At 46.6% G+C, this 17,580-nt stretch overlaps 7 non-coding genes across 7 annotated transcripts; all 7 read right to left on the reverse strand.

Moving 5' to 3' along the window:
* Positions 1 to 672: 672 nt before the first annotated feature.
* LOC147104183 (5S ribosomal RNA) lies at positions 673 to 791 on the reverse strand. Its single transcript, XR_015072519.1, has one exon. It is a non-coding gene; the product is annotated as a 5S ribosomal RNA (ribosomal RNA).
* A 2,421-nt stretch (positions 792 to 3,212) lies between these two features.
* Positions 3,213 to 3,331, reverse strand: LOC147104184 (5S ribosomal RNA). The gene has a single exon (XR_015072520.1). It is a non-coding gene; the product is annotated as a 5S ribosomal RNA (ribosomal RNA).
* A 2,421-nt stretch (positions 3,332 to 5,752) lies between these two features.
* On the reverse strand, positions 5,753 to 5,871 carry LOC147104185 (5S ribosomal RNA). Its single transcript, XR_015072521.1, has one exon. It is a non-coding gene; the product is annotated as a 5S ribosomal RNA (ribosomal RNA).
* Positions 5,872 to 8,292: 2,421 nt separating this feature from the next.
* Positions 8,293 to 8,411, reverse strand: LOC147104186 (5S ribosomal RNA). The gene has a single exon (XR_015072522.1). It is a non-coding gene; the product is annotated as a 5S ribosomal RNA (ribosomal RNA).
* A 2,421-nt stretch (positions 8,412 to 10,832) lies between these two features.
* Positions 10,833 to 10,951, reverse strand: LOC147104187 (5S ribosomal RNA). The gene has a single exon (XR_015072524.1). It is a non-coding gene; the product is annotated as a 5S ribosomal RNA (ribosomal RNA).
* Positions 10,952 to 13,372: 2,421 nt separating this feature from the next.
* LOC147104188 (5S ribosomal RNA) lies at positions 13,373 to 13,491 on the reverse strand. The gene has a single exon (XR_015072525.1). It is a non-coding gene; the product is annotated as a 5S ribosomal RNA (ribosomal RNA).
* A 2,421-nt stretch (positions 13,492 to 15,912) lies between these two features.
* LOC147104189 (5S ribosomal RNA) lies at positions 15,913 to 16,031 on the reverse strand. The gene has a single exon (XR_015072526.1). It is a non-coding gene; the product is annotated as a 5S ribosomal RNA (ribosomal RNA).
* Between the last annotated feature and the right edge of the window lie 1,549 nt (positions 16,032 to 17,580).

Below are 17,580 nucleotides of genomic sequence, written 5' to 3' on the forward strand. Positions count from 1 at the left end.
AGGCTACGGACCAAGTGCTGTAAAGTGGGATTTGGGTGGATTGCTCTTTGTCGGCTGGCACGGACAAGATGGGCCGAATGGCCTCCTTCTGTGCTGTAAATTTCTATGATTCTGCCTGATCATGTGACATCTGCCCACACGACTTCTACAAATGTTATTACATTGTAGCCAGGATTGTTTAGTTTCCAATTCCGCCCATTTTGAAGCCAGGTCTCCGTTATAGCTACTATTGCATAACCCCATGTGGCAACTTGCGCCTGCAACTCGTCAATCTTATTTGTAACACTCCTCGCATTAACACACATGCATTTCAACAGCATGCTAGTTGGCTTTGCTTTTTTCCTGAATTTAACTGCTGCTCTTTCCACATTATTCTTTGTTCTGTTGCTGTTTGTCCCTCCGAGTTTTCTATGCACCTTGTCTCTCCTCTCTGCTGCTGTGTCCTGGTGGCCCTCCGCCAGTGTGTGTATTTTGGCTATCTTATTTTCTTCTTCTGCTTATTTCGGCCCTGTGTCTGGAGCCCCTTGCATTTGTGTAGCAGCAGGAGAATGTGCAGCGAAGAAATGGTCAAAGGAAAGCGAGAGAGAGAGAGAGAGAGAGAGCAGCAAAAAGGATGTTGATTGATTAAGAGCAGTGTGTGCAAAACGTTGAGCAGCCTGTGGCGGCAGCAAAAGCCTACTGCACCTGGTGTTCCCAGGCGGTCTCCCATCCAAGTACTAACCAGGCCTGACTCTGCTTAGCTTCCGAGATCAGACGAGATCGGGCGTATTCAGACTAGTATGGCCGTAGGCATATGCTGGCTGGCTTTCTCTTTACTTAAAGCTGTCGCCCATTTTTTTCTCTTCTTCTACACATTCATACAAGTATTCAACACTCAATTTACATTTACAAGTTTTACTCCTCCCGCAACCCCCCCACCCCCCCTCCACCTCTTCTTGCTGCTCTGCCTCCCACACAAACAAACTACAAGCCCAACCCTTCATTGCCTTCTATTCAAATATTACATCAAATAAACATGCTCAAACACCAAGTCTTAAGGGCTGTAGCATCTTTCAAACTGGACAAATACCCAGGCCCGCATCAAATCTATCCCACACTCTTAAGAGAAGTAAGACACCAAATAGCACAGGCTCTCACCATCATTTTACAATCCTCTCTGGCTACAGGTGTGGTGCCCGACCACTGGAGGACTGCTAACGTGCTACCGTTCTTTCAAAAGGGAGAGAGGGATAGACCGCATAATTACAGGCCAGTCAGCCTAACCTCGGTGGTGGGAAAATTATTGGAAAAAGTTCTGAGGGACAGGAGAAATCTTCATTTAGAAAGACACGGATTAATCAGGGACAGTCAGCATGGATTTCTTAACGGAAGGTCGTGTCTGACTAACGCAATTCAATTTTTCGAGGAGGTAACAAGGAGGGTCGATGAGGGTAGTGCCTTTGATGTAGTCTATATGGATTTTAGCAAGGCTTTTGATAAGGTCCCGCATGCCAGATTGGTCACGAAAGTAAAAGCCCATGGGATCCAAGGCAAAGTGGCAAGTTGGATCCAAAATTGGCTCAGAGGCAGGAAACAAAGGGTAATGGTCGAAGGGTGTTTTTGTGACCGGAAGGCTGTTTCCAGTGGGGTTCCGCAGGGCTCACAGAATCACAGAAACCCCACAGTGCAGATAGAGGCCATTTCGGCCCATCGAGCCTGCACCGACTCAGTACTGGGCCCTTTGCTTTTTCTGGTATATATCAATGATTTGGATTTGAATGTAGGAAGTATGATTAAGAAGTTTGCAGATGATACAAAAATTGGCCGTGTGGTTAATAATGAAACAGAATGCTGTAGACTGCAGGAAGATATCAATGGACTCGTCTAGTGGGCAGAACAGTGGCAAATGGAATTCAGTTGGAATACACAATAAATGGTAGGACACTGAGAAATGCAGAGGATCAGCGGGACCTTGGAGTGCATGTCCACAGATCCCTGAAGGTAGCAGGACAGGTAGATAAAGTGGTTAAGCAGGCATACGGGATACTTGCCTTTATTAGCCGAGGCGTAGAATATAAGAGCGGGGAGGTTATGCTTCAACTGTATAAAACACTAGTTAGGCCGCAGCTAGAGTGCCGCGTGCAGTTCTGGTCACCACATTACAAGAAGGATGCGATTGCACTAGAGAAGGTGCAGAGGAGATTTCCGAGGATGTTGCCTGGGCTGGGGAATTTTAGTTATGAGGAAAGATTGGATAGGCTGGGGTTGTTTTCTTTGGAACACAGGAGGCTGAGGCGAGACCTAATTGAGGTGTGTAAAATTATGAGGGGCCGAGATAGAGTGGATAGGAAGGACCTATTTCCCTTAGCAGAAGGGTCAATAATAGATTTCAAGTAATTGGTAGGAGGTTTACAGGGAATTTGAGGAGACATTTTTTCACCCAGTGAATGGTGGGGGTCTGGAATGCACTGCCTGAAAGGGTGGTAGAGGCAGAAACCCTCATCACGTTTAAAAAGTACTTGGATATGCACTTGAACTGCCGTAACCTACAAGGCTACGGACCAAGTGCTGTAAAGTGGGATTTGGGTGGATTGCTCTTTGTCGGCTGGCACGGACAAGATGGGCCGAATGGCCTCCTTCTGTGCTGTAAATTTCTATGATTCTGCCTGATCATGTGACATCTGCCCACACGACTTCTACAAATGTTATTACATTGTAGCCAGGATTGTTTAGTTTCCAATTCCGCCCATTTTGAAGCCAGGTCTCCGTTATAGCTACTATTGCATAACCCCATGTGGCAACTTGCGCCTGCAACTCGTCAATCTTATTTGTAACACTCCTCGCATTAACACACATGCATTTCAACAGCATGCTAGTTGGCTTTGCTTTTTTCCTGAATTTAACTGCTGCTCTTTCTACATTCTTCTTTGTTCTGTTGCTGTTTGTCCCTCCGAGTTTTCTATGCACCTTGTCTCTCCTCTCTGCTGCTGTGTCCTGGTGGCCCTCCGCCAGTGTGTGTATTTTGGCTATCTTATTTTCTTCTTCTGCTTATTTCGGCCCTGTGTCTGGAGCCCCTTGCATTTGTGTAGCAGCAGGAGAATGTGCAGCGAAGAAATGGTCAAAGGAAAGCGAGAGAGAGAGAGAGAGAGAGCAGCAAAAAGGATGTTGATTGATTAAGAGCAGTGTGTGCGCGTGTGTGTGCAAAACGTTGAGCAGCCTGTGGCGGCAGCAAAAGCCTACTGCACCTGGTGTTCCCAGGCGGTCTCCCATCCAAGTACTAACCAGGCCTGACTCTGCTTAGCTTCCGAGATCAGACGAGATCGGGCGTATTCAGACTAGTATGGCCGTAGGCATATGCTGGCTGGCTTTCTCTTTACTTAAAGCTGTCGCCCATTTTTTTCTCTTCTTCTACACATTCATACAAGTATTCAACACTCAATTTACATTTACAAGTTTTACTCCTCCCGCAACCCCCCCACCCCCCCTCCACCTCTTCTTGCTGCTCTGCCTCCCACACAAACAAACTACAAGCCCAACCCTTCATTGCCTTCTATTCAAATATTACATCAAATAAACATGCTCAAACACCAAGTCTTAAGGGCTGTAGCATCTTTCAAACTGGACAAATACCCAGGCCCGCATCAAATCTATCCCACACTCTTAAGAGAAGTAAGACACCAAATAGCACAGGCTCTCACCATCATTTTACAATCCTCTCTGGCTACAGGTGTGGTGCCCGACCACTGGAGGACTGCTAACGTGCTACCGTTCTTTCAAAAGGGAGAGAGGGATAGACCGCATAATTACAGGCCAGTCAGCCTAACCTCGGTGGTGGGAAAATTATTGGAAAAAGTTCTGAGGGACAGGAGAAATCTTCATTTAGAAAGACACGGATTAATCAGGGACAGTCAGCATGGATTTCTTAACGGAAGGTCGTGTCTGACTAACGCAATTCAATTTTTCGAGGAGGTAACAAGGAGGGTCGATGAGGGTAGTGCCTTTGATGTAGTCTATATGGATTTTAGCAAGGCTTTTGATAAGGTCCCGCATGCCAGATTGGTCACGAAAGTAAAAGCCCATGGGATCCAAGGCAAAGTGGCAAGTTGGATCCAAAATTGGCTCAGAGGCAGGAAACAAAGGGTAATGGTCGAAGGGTGTTTTTGTGACCGGAAGGCTGTTTCCAGTGGGGTTCCGCAGGGCTCACAGAATCACAGAAACCCCACAGTGCAGATAGAGGCCATTTCGGCCCATCGAGCCTGCACCGACTCAGTACTGGGCCCTTTGCTTTTTCTGGTATATATCAATGATTTGGATTTGAATGTAGGAAGTATGATTAAGAAGTTTGCAGATGATACAAAAATTGGCCGTGTGGTTAATAATGAAACAGAATGCTGTAGACTGCAGGAAGATATCAATGGACTCGTCTAGTGGGCAGAACAGTGGCAAATGGAATTCAGTTGGAATACACAATAAATGGTAGGACACTGAGAAATGCAGAGGATCAGCGGGACCTTGGAGTGCATGTCCACAGATCCCTGAAGGTAGCAGGACAGGTAGATAAAGTGGTTAAGCAGGCATACGGGATACTTGCCTTTATTAGCCGAGGCGTAGAATATAAGAGCGGGGAGGTTATGCTTCAACTGTATAAAACACTAGTTAGGCCGCAGCTAGAGTGCCGCGTGCAGTTCTGGTCACCACATTACAAGAAGGATGCGATTGCACTAGAGAAGGTGCAGAGGAGATTTCCGAGGATGTTGCCTGGGCTGGGGAATTTTAGTTATGAGGAAAGATTGGATAGGCTGGGGTTGTTTTCTTTGGAACACAGGAGGCTGAGGCGAGACCTAATTGAGGTGTGTAAAATTATGAGGGGCCGAGATAGAGTGGATAGGAAGGACCTATTTCCCTTAGCAGAAGGGTCAATAATAGATTTCAAGTAATTGGTAGGAGGTTTACAGGGAATTTGAGGAGACATTTTTTCACCCAGTGAATGGTGGGGGTCTGGAATGCACTGCCTGAAAGGGTGGTAGAGGCAGAAACCCTCATCACGTTTAAAAAGTACTTGGATATGCACTTGAACTGCCGTAACCTACAAGGCTACGGACCAAGTGCTGTAAAGTGGGATTTGGGTGGATTGCTCTTTGTCGGCTGGCACGGACAAGATGGGCCGAATGGCCTCCTTCTGTGCTGTAAATTTCTATGATTCTGCCTGATCATGTGACATCTGCCCACACGACTTCTACAAATGTTATTACATTGTAGCCAGGATTGTTTAGTTTCCAATTCCGCCCATTTTGAAGCCAGGTCTCCGTTATAGCTACTATTGCATAACCCCATGTGGCAACTTGCGCCTGCAACTCGTCAATCTTATTTGTAACACTCCTCGCATTAACACACATGCATTTCAACAGCATGCTAGTTGGCTTTGCTTTTTTCCTGAATTTAACTGCTGCTCTTTCTACATTCTTCTTTGTTCTGTTGCTGTTTGTCCCTCCGAGTTTTCTATGCACCTTGTCTCTCCTCTCTGCTGCTGTGTCCTGGTGGCCCTCCGCCAGTGTGTGTATTTTGGCTATCTTATTTTCTTCTTCTGCTTATTTCGGCCCTGTGTCTGGAGCCCCTTGCATTTGTGTAGCAGCAGGAGAATGTGCAGCGAAGAAATGGTCAAAGGAAAGCGAGAGAGAGAGAGAGAGAGAGCAGCAAAAAGGATGTTGATTGATTAAGAGCAGTGTGTGCGCGTGTGTGTGCAAAACGTTGAGCAGCCTGTGGCGGCAGCAAAAGCCTACTGCACCTGGTGTTCCCAGGCGGTCTCCCATCCAAGTACTAACCAGGCCTGACTCTGCTTAGCTTCCGAGATCAGACGAGATCGGGCGTATTCAGACTAGTATGGCCGTAGGCATATGCTGGCTGGCTTTCTCTTTACTTAAAGCTGTCGCCCATTTTTTTCTCTTCTTCTACACATTCATACAAGTATTCAACACTCAATTTACATTTACAAGTTTTACTCCTCCCGCAACCCCCCCACCCCCCCTCCACCTCTTCTTGCTGCTCTGCCTCCCACACAAACAAACTACAAGCCCAACCCTTCATTGCCTTCTATTCAAATATTACATCAAATAAACATGCTCAAACACCAAGTCTTAAGGGCTGTAGCATCTTTCAAACTGGACAAATACCCAGGCCCGCATCAAATCTATCCCACACTCTTAAGAGAAGTAAGACACCAAATAGCACAGGCTCTCACCATCATTTTACAATCCTCTCTGGCTACAGGTGTGGTGCCCGACCACTGGAGGACTGCTAACGTGCTACCGTTCTTTCAAAAGGGAGAGAGGGATAGACCGCATAATTACAGGCCAGTCAGCCTAACCTCGGTGGTGGGAAAATTATTGGAAAAAGTTCTGAGGGACAGGAGAAATCTTCATTTAGAAAGACACGGATTAATCAGGGACAGTCAGCATGGATTTCTTAACGGAAGGTCGTGTCTGACTAACGCAATTCAATTTTTCGAGGAGGTAACAAGGAGGGTCGATGAGGGTAGTGCCTTTGATGTAGTCTATATGGATTTTAGCAAGGCTTTTGATAAGGTCCCGCATGCCAGATTGGTCACGAAAGTAAAAGCCCATGGGATCCAAGGCAAAGTGGCAAGTTGGATCCAAAATTGGCTCAGAGGCAGGAAACAAAGGGTAATGGTCGAAGGGTGTTTTTGTGACCGGAAGGCTGTTTCCAGTGGGGTTCCGCAGGGCTCACAGAATCACAGAAACCCCACAGTGCAGATAGAGGCCATTTCGGCCCATCGAGCCTGCACCGACTCAGTACTGGGCCCTTTGCTTTTTCTGGTATATATCAATGATTTGGATTTGAATGTAGGAAGTATGATTAAGAAGTTTGCAGATGATACAAAAATTGGCCGTGTGGTTAATAATGAAACAGAATGCTGTAGACTGCAGGAAGATATCAATGGACTCGTCTAGTGGGCAGAACAGTGGCAAATGGAATTCAGTTGGAATACACAATAAATGGTAGGACACTGAGAAATGCAGAGGATCAGCGGGACCTTGGAGTGCATGTCCACAGATCCCTGAAGGTAGCAGGACAGGTAGATAAAGTGGTTAAGCAGGTATACGGGATACTTGCCTTTATTAGCCGAGGCGTAGAATATAAGAGCGGGGAGGTTATGCTTCAACTGTATAAAACACTAGTTAGGCCGCAGCTAGAGTGCCGCGTGCAGTTCTGGTCACCACATTACAAGAAGGATGCGATTGCACTAGAGAAGGTGCAGAGGAGATTTCCGAGGATGTTGCCTGGGCTGGGGAATTTTAGTTATGAGGAAAGATTGGATAGGCTGGGGTTGTTTTCTTTGGAACACAGGAGGCTGAGGCGAGACCTAATTGAGGTGTGTAAAATTATGAGGGGCCGAGATAGAGTGGATAGGAAGGACCTATTTCCCTTAGCAGAAGGGTCAATAATAGATTTCAAGTAATTGGTAGGAGGTTTACAGGGAATTTGAGGAGACATTTTTTCACCCAGTGAATGGTGGGGGTCTGGAATGCACTGCCTGAAAGGGTGGTAGAGGCAGAAACCCTCATCACGTTTAAAAAGTACTTGGATATGCACTTGAACTGCCGTAACCTACAAGGCTACGGACCAAGTGCTGTAAAGTGGGATTTGGGTGGATTGCTCTTTGTCGGCTGGCACGGACAAGATGGGCCGAATGGCCTCCTTCTGTGCTGTAAATTTCTATGATTCTGCCTGATCATGTGACATCTGCCCACACGACTTCTACAAATGTTATTACATTGTAGCCAGGACTGTTTAGTTTCCAATTCCGCCCATTTTGAAGCCAGGTCTCCGTTATAGCTACTATTGCATAACCCCATGTGGCAACTTGCGCCGGCAACTCGTCAATCTTATTTGTAACACTCCTCGCATTAACACACATGCATTTCAACAGCATGCTAGTTGGCTTTGCTTTTTTCCTGAATTTAACTGCTGCTCTTTCCACATTATTCTTTGTTCTGTTGCTGTTTGTCCCTCCGAGTTTTCTATGCACCTTGTCTCTCCTCTCTGCTGCTGTGTCCTGGTGGCCCTCCGCCAGTGTGTGTATTTTGGCTATCTTATTTTCTTCTTCTGCTTATTTCGGCCCTGTGTCTGGAGCCCCTTGCATTTGTGTAGCAGCAGGAGAATGTGCAGCGAAGAAATGGTCAAAGGAAAGCGAGAGAGAGAGAGAGAGAGAGCAGCAAAAAGGATGTTGATTGATTAAGAGCAGTGTGTGCGCGTGTGTGTGCAAAACGTTGAGCAGCCTGTGGCGGCAGCAAAAGCCTACTGCACCTGGTGTTCCCAGGCGGTCTCCCATCCAAGTACTAACCAGGCCTGACTCTGCTTAGCTTCCGAGATCAGACGAGATCGGGCGTATTCAGACTAGTATGGCCGTAGGCATATGCTGGCTGGCTTTCTCTTTACTTAAAGCTGTCGCCCATTTTTTTCTCTTCTTCTACACATTCATACAAGTATTCAACACTCAATTTACATTTACAAGTTTTACTCCTCCCGCAACCCCCCCACCCCCCCTCCACCTCTTCTTGCTGCTCTGCCTCCCACACAAACAAACTACAAGCCCAACCCTTCATTGCCTTCTATTCAAATATTACATCAAATAAACATGCTCAAACACCAAGTCTTAAGGGCTGTAGCATCTTTCAAACTGGACAAATACCCAGGCCCGCATCAAATCTATCCCACACTCTTAAGAGAAGTAAGACACCAAATAGCACAGGCTCTCACCATCATTTTACAATCCTCTCTGGCTACAGGTGTGGTGCCCGACCACTGGAGGACTGCTAACGTGCTACCGTTCTTTCAAAAGGGAGAGAGGGATAGACCGCATAATTACAGGCCAGTCAGCCTAACCTCGGTGGTGGGAAAATTATTGGAAAAAGTTCTGAGGGACAGGAGAAATCTTCATTTAGAAAGACACGGATTAATCAGGGACAGTCAGCATGGATTTCTTAACGGAAGGTCGTGTCTGACTAACGCAATTCAATTTTTCGAGGAGGTAACAAGGAGGGTCGATGAGGGTAGTGCCTTTGATGTAGTCTGTATGGATTTTAGCAAGGCTTTTGATAAGGTCCCGCATGCCAGATTGGTCACGAAAGTAAAAGCCCATGGGATCCAAGGCAAAGTGGCAAGTTGGATCCAAAATTGGCTCAGAGGCAGGAAACAAAGGGTAATGGTCGAAGGGTGTTTTTGTGACCGGAAGGCTGTTTCCAGTGGGGTTCCGCAGGGCTCACAGAATCACAGAAACCCCACAGTGCAGATAGAGGCCATTTCGGCCCATCGAGCCTGCACCGACTCAGTACTGGGCCCTTTGCTTTTTCTGGTATATATCAATGATTTGGATTTGAATGTAGGAAGTATGATTAAGAAGTTTGCAGATGATACAAAAATTGGCCGTGTGGTTAATAATGAAACAGAATGCTGTAGACTGCAGGAAGATATCAATGGACTCGTCTAGTGGGCAGAACAGTGGCAAATGGAATTCAGTTGGAATACACAATAAATGGTAGGACACTGAGAAATGCAGAGGATCAGCGGGACCTTGGAGTGCATGTCCACAGATCCCTGAAGGTAGCAGGACAGGTAGATAAAGTGGTTAAGCAGGCATACGGGATACTTGCCTTTATTAGCCGAGGCGTAGAATATAAGAGCGGGGAGGTTATGCTTCAACTGTATAAAACACTAGTTAGGCCGCAGCTAGAGTGCCGCGTGCAGTTCTGGTCACCACATTACAAGAAGGATGCGATTGCACTAGAGAAGGTGCAGAGGAGATTTCCGAGGATGTTGCCTGGGCTGGGGAATTTTAGTTATGAGGAAAGATTGGATAGGCTGGGGTTGTTTTCTTTGGAACACAGGAGGCTGAGGCGAGACCTAATTGAGGTGTGTAAAATTATGAGGGGCCGAGATAGAGTGGATAGGAAGGACCTATTTCCCTTAGCAGAAGGGTCAATAATAGATTTCAAGTAATTGGTAGGAGGTTTACAGGGAATTTGAGGAGACATTTTTTCACCCAGTGAATGGTGGGGGTCTGGAATGCACTGCCTGAAAGGGTGGTAGAGGCAGAAACCCTCATCACGTTTAAAAAGTACTTGGATATGCACTTGAACTGCCGTAACCTACAAGGCTACGGACCAAGTGCTGTAAAGTGGGATTTGGGTGGATTGCTCTTTGTCGGCTGGCACGGACAAGATGGGCCGAATGGCCTCCTTCTGTGCTGTAAATTTCTATGATTCTGCCTGATCATGTGACATCTGCCCACACGACTTCTACAAATGTTATTACATTGTAGCCAGGATTGTTTAGTTTCCAATTCCGCCCATTTTGAAGCCAGGTCTCCGTTATAGCTACTATTGCATAACCCCATGTGGCAACTTGCGCCTGCAACTCGTCAATCTTATTTGTAACACTCCTCGCATTAACACACATGCATTTCAACAGCATGCTAGTTGGCTTTGCTTTTTTCCTGAATTTAACTGCTGCTCTTTCTACATTCTTCTTTGTTCTGTTGCTGTTTGTCCCTCCGAGTTTTCTATGCACCTTGTCTCTCCTCTCTGCTGCTGTGTCCTGGTGGCCCTCCGCCAGTGTGTGTATTTTGGCTATCTTATTTTCTTCTTCTGCTTATTTCGGCCCTGTGTCTGGAGCCCCTTGCATTTGTGTAGCAGCAGGAGAATGTGCAGCGAAGAAATGGTCAAAGGAAAGCGAGAGAGAGAGAGAGAGAGAGCAGCAAAAAGGATGTTGATTGATTAAGAGCAGTGTGTGCGCGTGTGTGTGCAAAACGTTGAGCAGCCTGTGGCGGCAGCAAAAGCCTACTGCACCTGGTGTTCCCAGGCGGTCTCCCATCCAAGTACTAACCAGGCCTGACTCTGCTTAGCTTCCGAGATCAGACGAGATCGGGCGTATTCAGACTAGTATGGCCGTAGGCATATGCTGGCTGGCTTTCTCTTTACTTAAAGCTGTCGCCCATTTTTTTCTCTTCTTCTACACATTCATACAAGTATTCAACACTCAATTTACATTTACAAGTTTTACTCCTCCCGCAACCCCCCCACCCCCCCTCCACCTCTTCTTGCTGCTCTGCCTCCCACACAAACAAACTACAAGCCCAACCCTTCATTGCCTTCTATTCAAATATTACATCAAATAAACATGCTCAAACACCAAGTCTTAAGGGCTGTAGCATCTTTCAAACTGGACAAATACCCAGGCCCGCATCAAATCTATCCCACACTCTTAAGAGAAGTAAGACACCAAATAGCACAGGCTCTCACCATCATTTTACAATCCTCTCTGGCTACAGGTGTGGTGCCCGACCACTGGAGGACTGCTAACGTGCTACCGTTCTTTCAAAAGGGAGAGAGGGATAGACCGCATAATTACAGGCCAGTCAGCCTAACCTCGGTGGTGGGAAAATTATTGGAAAAAGTTCTGAGGGACAGGAGAAATCTTCATTTAGAAAGACACGGATTAATCAGGGACAGTCAGCATGGATTTCTTAACGGAAGGTCGTGTCTGACTAACGCAATTCAATTTTTCGAGGAGGTAACAAGGAGGGTCGATGAGGGTAGTGCCTTTGATGTAGTCTATATGGATTTTAGCAAGGCTTTTGATAAGGTCCCGCATGCCAGATTGGTCACGAAAGTAAAAGCCCATGGGATCCAAGGCAAAGTGGCAAGTTGGATCCAAAATTGGCTCAGAGGCAGGAAACAAAGGGTAATGGTCGAAGGGTGTTTTTGTGACCGGAAGGCTGTTTCCAGTGGGGTTCCGCAGGGCTCACAGAATCACAGAAACCCCACAGTGCAGATAGAGGCCATTTCGGCCCATCGAGCCTGCACCGACTCAGTACTGGGCCCTTTGCTTTTTCTGGTATATATCAATGATTTGGATTTGAATGTAGGAAGTATGATTAAGAAGTTTGCAGATGATACAAAAATTGGCCGTGTGGTTAATAATGAAACAGAATGCTGTAGACTGCAGGAAGATATCAATGGACTCGTCTAGTGGGCAGAACAGTGGCAAATGGAATTCAGTTGGAATACACAATAAATGGTAGGACACTGAGAAATGCAGAGGATCAGCGGGACCTTGGAGTGCATGTCCACAGATCCCTGAAGGTAGCAGGACAGGTAGATAAAGTGGTTAAGCAGGCATACGGGATACTTGCCTTTATTAGCCGAGGCGTAGAATATAAGAGCGGGGAGGTTATGCTTCAACTGTATAAAACACTAGTTAGGCCGCAGCTAGAGTGCCGCGTGCAGTTCTGGTCACCACATTACAAGAAGGATGCGATTGCACTAGAGAAGGTGCAGAGGAGATTTCCGAGGATGTTGCCTGGGCTGGGGAATTTTAGTTATGAGGAAAGATTGGATAGGCTGGGGTTGTTTTCTTTGGAACACAGGAGGCTGAGGCGAGACCTAATTGAGGTGTGTAAAATTATGAGGGGCCGAGATAGAGTGGATAGGAAGGACCTATTTCCCTTAGCAGAAGGGTCAATAATAGATTTCAAGTAATTGGTAGGAGGTTTACAGGGAATTTGAGGAGACATTTTTTCACCCAGTGAATGGTGGGGGTCTGGAATGCACTGCCTGAAAGGGTGGTAGAGGCAGAAACCCTCATCACGTTTAAAAAGTACTTGGATATGCACTTGAACTGCCGTAACCTACAAGGCTACGGACCAAGTGCTGTAAAGTGGGATTTGGGTGGATTGCTCTTTGTCGGCTGGCACGGACAAGATGGGCCGAATGGCCTCCTTCTGTGCTGTAAATTTCTATGATTCTGCCTGATCATGTGACATCTGCCCACACGACTTCTACAAATGTTATTACATTGTAGCCAGGATTGTTTAGTTTCCAATTCCGCCCATTTTGAAGCCAGGTCTCCGTTATAGCTACTATTGCATAACCCCATGTGGCAACTTGCGCCTGCAACTCGTCAATCTTATTTGTAACACTCCTCGCATTAACACACATGCATTTCAACAGCATGCTAGTTGCCTTTGCTTTTTTCCTGAATTTAACTGCTGCTCTTTCTACATTATTCTTTGTTCTGTTGCTGTTTGTCCCTCCGAGTTTTCTATGCACCTTGTCTCTCCTCTCTGCTGCTGTGTCCTGGTGGCCCTCCGCCAGTGTGTGTATTTTGGCTATCTTATTTTCTTCTTCTGCTTATTTCGGCCCTGTGTCTGGAGCCCCTTGCATTTGTGTAGCAGCAGGAGAATGTGCAGCGAAGAAATGGTCAAAGGAAAGCGAGAGAGAGAGAGAGAGAGAGCAGCAAAAAGGATGTTGATTGATTAAGAGCAGTGTGTGCGCGTGTGTGTGCAAAACGTTGAGCAGCCTGTGGCGGCAGCAAAAGCCTACTGCACCTGGTGTTCCCAGGCGGTCTCCCATCCAAGTACTAACCAGGCCTGACTCTGCTTAGCTTCCGAGATCAGACGAGATCGGGCGTATTCAGACTAGTATGGCCGTAGGCATATGCTGGCTGGCTTTCTCTTTACTTAAAGCTGTCGCCCATTTTTTTCTCTTCTTCTACACATTCATACAAGTATTCAACACTCAATTTACATTTACAAGTTTTACTCCTCCCGCAACCCCCCCACCCCCCCTCCACCTCTTCTTGCTGCTCTGCCTCCCACACAAACAAACTACAAGCCCAACCCTTCATTGCCTTCTATTCAAATATTACATCAAATAAACATGCTCAAACACCAAGTCTTAAGGGCTGTAGCATCTTTCAAACTGGACAAATACCCAGGCCCGCATCAAATCTATCCCACACTCTTAAGAGAAGTAAGACACCAAATAGCACAGGCTCTCACCATCATTTTACAATCCTCTCTGGCTACAGGTGTGGTGCCCGACCACTGGAGGACTGCTAACGTGCTACCGTTCTTTCAAAAGGGAGAGAGGGATAGACCGCATAATTACAGGCCAGTCAGCCTAACCTCGGTGGTGGGAAAATTATTGGAAAAAGTTCTGAGGGACAGGAGAAATCTTCATTTAGAAAGACACGGATTAATCAGGGACAGTCAGCATGGATTTCTTAACGGAAGGTCGTGTCTGACTAACGCAATTCAATTTTTCGAGGAGGTAACAAGGAGGGTCGATGAGGGTAGTGCCTTTGATGTAGTCTGTATGGATTTTAGCAAGGCTTTTGATAAGGTCCCGCATGCCAGATTGGTCACGAAAGTAAAAGCCCATGGGATCCAAGGCAAAGTGGCAAGTTGGATCCAAAATTGGCTCAGAGGCAGGAAACAAAGGGTAATGGTCGAAGGGTGTTTTTGTGACCGGAAGGCTGTTTCCAGTGGGGTTCCGCAGGGCTCACAGAATCACAGAAACCCCACAGTGCAGATAGAGGCCATTTCGGCCCATCGAGCCTGCACCGACTCAGTACTGGGCCCTTTGCTTTTTCTGGTATATATCAATGATTTGGATTTGAATGTAGGAAGTATGATTAAGAAGTTTGCAGATGATACAAAAATTGGCCGTGTGGTTAATAATGAAACAGAATGCTGTAGACTGCAGGAAGATATCAATGGACTCGTCTAGTGGGCAGAACAGTGGCAAATGGAATTCAGTTGGAATACACAATAAATGGTAGGACACTGAGAAATGCAGAGGATCAGCGGGACCTTGGAGTGCATGTCCACAGATCCCTGAAGGTAGCAGGACAGGTAGATAAAGTGGTTAAGCAGGCATACGGGATACTTGCCTTTATTAGCCGAGGCGTAGAATATAAGAGCGGGGAGGTTATGCTTCAACTGTATAAAACACTAGTTAGGCCGCAGCTAGAGTGCCGCGTGCAGTTCTGGTCACCACATTACAAGAAGGATGCGATTGCACTAGAGAAGGTGCAGAGGAGATTTCCGAGGATGTTGCCTGGGCTGGGGAATTTTAGTTATGAGGAAAGATTGGATAGGCTGGGGTTGTTTTCTTTGGAACACAGGAGGCTGAGGCGAGACCTAATTGAGGTGTGTAAAATTATGAGGGGCCGAGATAGAGTGGATAGGAAGGACCTATTTCCCTTAGCAGAAGGGTCAATAATAGATTTCAAGTAATTGGTAGGAGGTTTACAGGGAATTTGAGGAGACATTTTTTCACCCAGTGAATGGTGGGGGTCTGGAATGCACTGCCTGAAAGGGTGGTAGAGGCAGAAACCCTCATCACGTTTAAAAAGTACTTGGATATGCACTTGAACTGCCGTAACCTACAAGGCTACGGACCAAGTGCTGTAAAGTGGGATTTGGGTGGATTGCTCTTTGTCGGCTGGCACGGACAAGATGGGCCGAATGGCCTCCTTCTGTGCTGTAAATTTCTATGATTCTGCCTGATCATGTGACATCTGCCCACACGACTTCTACAAATGTTATTACATTGTAGCCAGGATTGTTTAGTTTCCAATTCCGCCCATTTTGAAGCCAGGTCTCCGTTATAGCTACTATTGCATAACCCCATGTGGCAACTTGCGCCTGCAACTCGTCAATCTTATTTGTAACACTCCTCGCATTAACACACATGCATTTCAACAGCATGCTAGTTGGCTTTGCTTTTTTCCTGAATTTAACTGCTGCTCTTTCCACATTATTCTTTGTTCTGTTGCTGTTTGTCCCTCCGAGTTTTCTATGCACCTTGTCTCTCCTCTCTGCTGCTGTGTCCTGGTGGCCCTCCGCCAGTGTGTGTATTTTGGCTATCTTATTTTCTTCTTCTGCTTATTTCGGCCCTGTGTCTGGAGCCCCTTGCATTTGTGTAGCAGCAGGAGAATGTGCAGCGAAGAAATGGTCAAAGGAAAGCGAGAGAGAGAGAGAGAGAGAGCAGCAAAAAGGATGTTGATTGATTAAGAGCAGTGTGTGCGCGTGTGTGTGCAAAACGTTGAGCAGCCTGTGGCGGCAGCAAAAGCCTACTGCACCTGGTGTTCCCAGGCGGTCTCCCATCCAAGTACTAACCAGGCCTGACTCTGCTTAGCTTCCGAGATCAGACGAGATCGGGCGTATTCAGACTAGTATGGCCGTAGGCATATGCTGGCTGGCTTTCTCTTTACTTAAAGCTGTCGCCCATTTTTTTCTCTTCTTCTACACATTCATACAAGTATTCAACACTCAATTTACATTTACAAGTTTTACTCCTCCCGCAACCCCCCCACCCCCCCTCCACCTCTTCTTGCTGCTCTGCCTCCCACACAAACAAACTACAAGCCCAACCCTTCATTGCCTTCTATTCAAATATTACATCAAATAAACATGCTCAAACACCAAGTCTTAAGGGCTGTAGCATCTTTCAAACTGGACAAATACCCAGGCCCGCATCAAATCTATCCCACACTCTTAAGAGAAGTAAGACACCAAATAGCACAGGCTCTCACCATCATTTTACAATCCTCTCTGGCTACAGGTGTGGTGCCCGACCACTGGAGGACTGCTAACGTGCTACCGTTCTTTCAAAAGGGAGAGAGGGATAGACCGCATAATTACAGGCCAGTCAGCCTAACCTCGGTGGTGGGAAAATTATTGGAAAAAGTTCTGAGGGACAGGAGAAATCTTCATTTAGAAAGACACGGATTAATCAGGGACAGTCAGCATGGATTTCTTAACGGAAGGTCGTGTCTGACTAACGCAATTCAATTTTTCGAGGAGGTAACAAGGAGGGTCGATGAGGGTAGTGCCTTTGATGTAGTCTGTATGGATTTTAGCAAGGCTTTTGATAAGGTCCCGCATGCCAGATTGGTCACGAAAGTAAAAGCCCATGGGATCCAAGGCAAAGTGGCAAGTTGGATCCAAAATTGGCTCAGAGGCAGGAAACAAAGGGTAATGGTCGAAGGGTGTTTTTGTGACCGGAAGGCTGTTTCCAGTGGGGTTCCGCAGGGCTCACAGAATCACAGAAACCCCACAGTGCAGATAGAGGCCATTTCGGCCCATCGAGCCTGCACCGACTCAGTACTGGGCCCTTTGCTTTTTCTGGTATATATCAATGATTTGGATTTGAATGTAGGAAGTATGATTAAGAAGTTTGCAGATGATACAAAAATTGGCCGTGTGGTTAATAATGAAACAGAATGCTGTAGACTGCAGGAAGATATCAATGGACTCGTCTAGTGGGCAGAACAGTGGCAAATGGAATTCAGTTGGAATACACAATAAATGGTAGGACACTGAGAAATGCAGAGGATCAGTGGGACCTTGGAGTGCATGTCCACAGATCCCTGAAGGTAGCAGGACAGGTAGATAAAGTGGTTAAGCAGGCATACGGGATACTTGCCTTTATTAGCCGAGGCGTAGAATATAAGAGCGGGGAGGTTATGCTTCAACTGTATAAAACACTAGTTAGGCCGCAGCTAGAGTGCCGCGTGCAGTTCTGGTCACCACATTACAAGAAGGATGCGATTGCACTAGAGAAGGTGCAGAGGAGATTTCCGAGGATGTTGCCTGGGCTGGGGAATTTTAGTTATGAGGAAAGATTGGATAGGCTGGGGTTGTTTTCTTTGGAACACAGGAGGCTGAGGCGAGACCTAATTGAGGTGTGTAAAATTATGAGGGGCCGAGATAGAGTGGATAGGAAGGACCTATTT

The sequence above is a fragment of the Somniosus microcephalus genome, chromosome 19 (genome assembly GCF_052327205.1).
Source record: "Somniosus microcephalus isolate GS21.2 chromosome 19, FLI_Smic_1.0, whole genome shotgun sequence".
Taxonomy (NCBI): domain Eukaryota; kingdom Metazoa; phylum Chordata; class Chondrichthyes; order Squaliformes; family Somniosidae; genus Somniosus; species Somniosus microcephalus.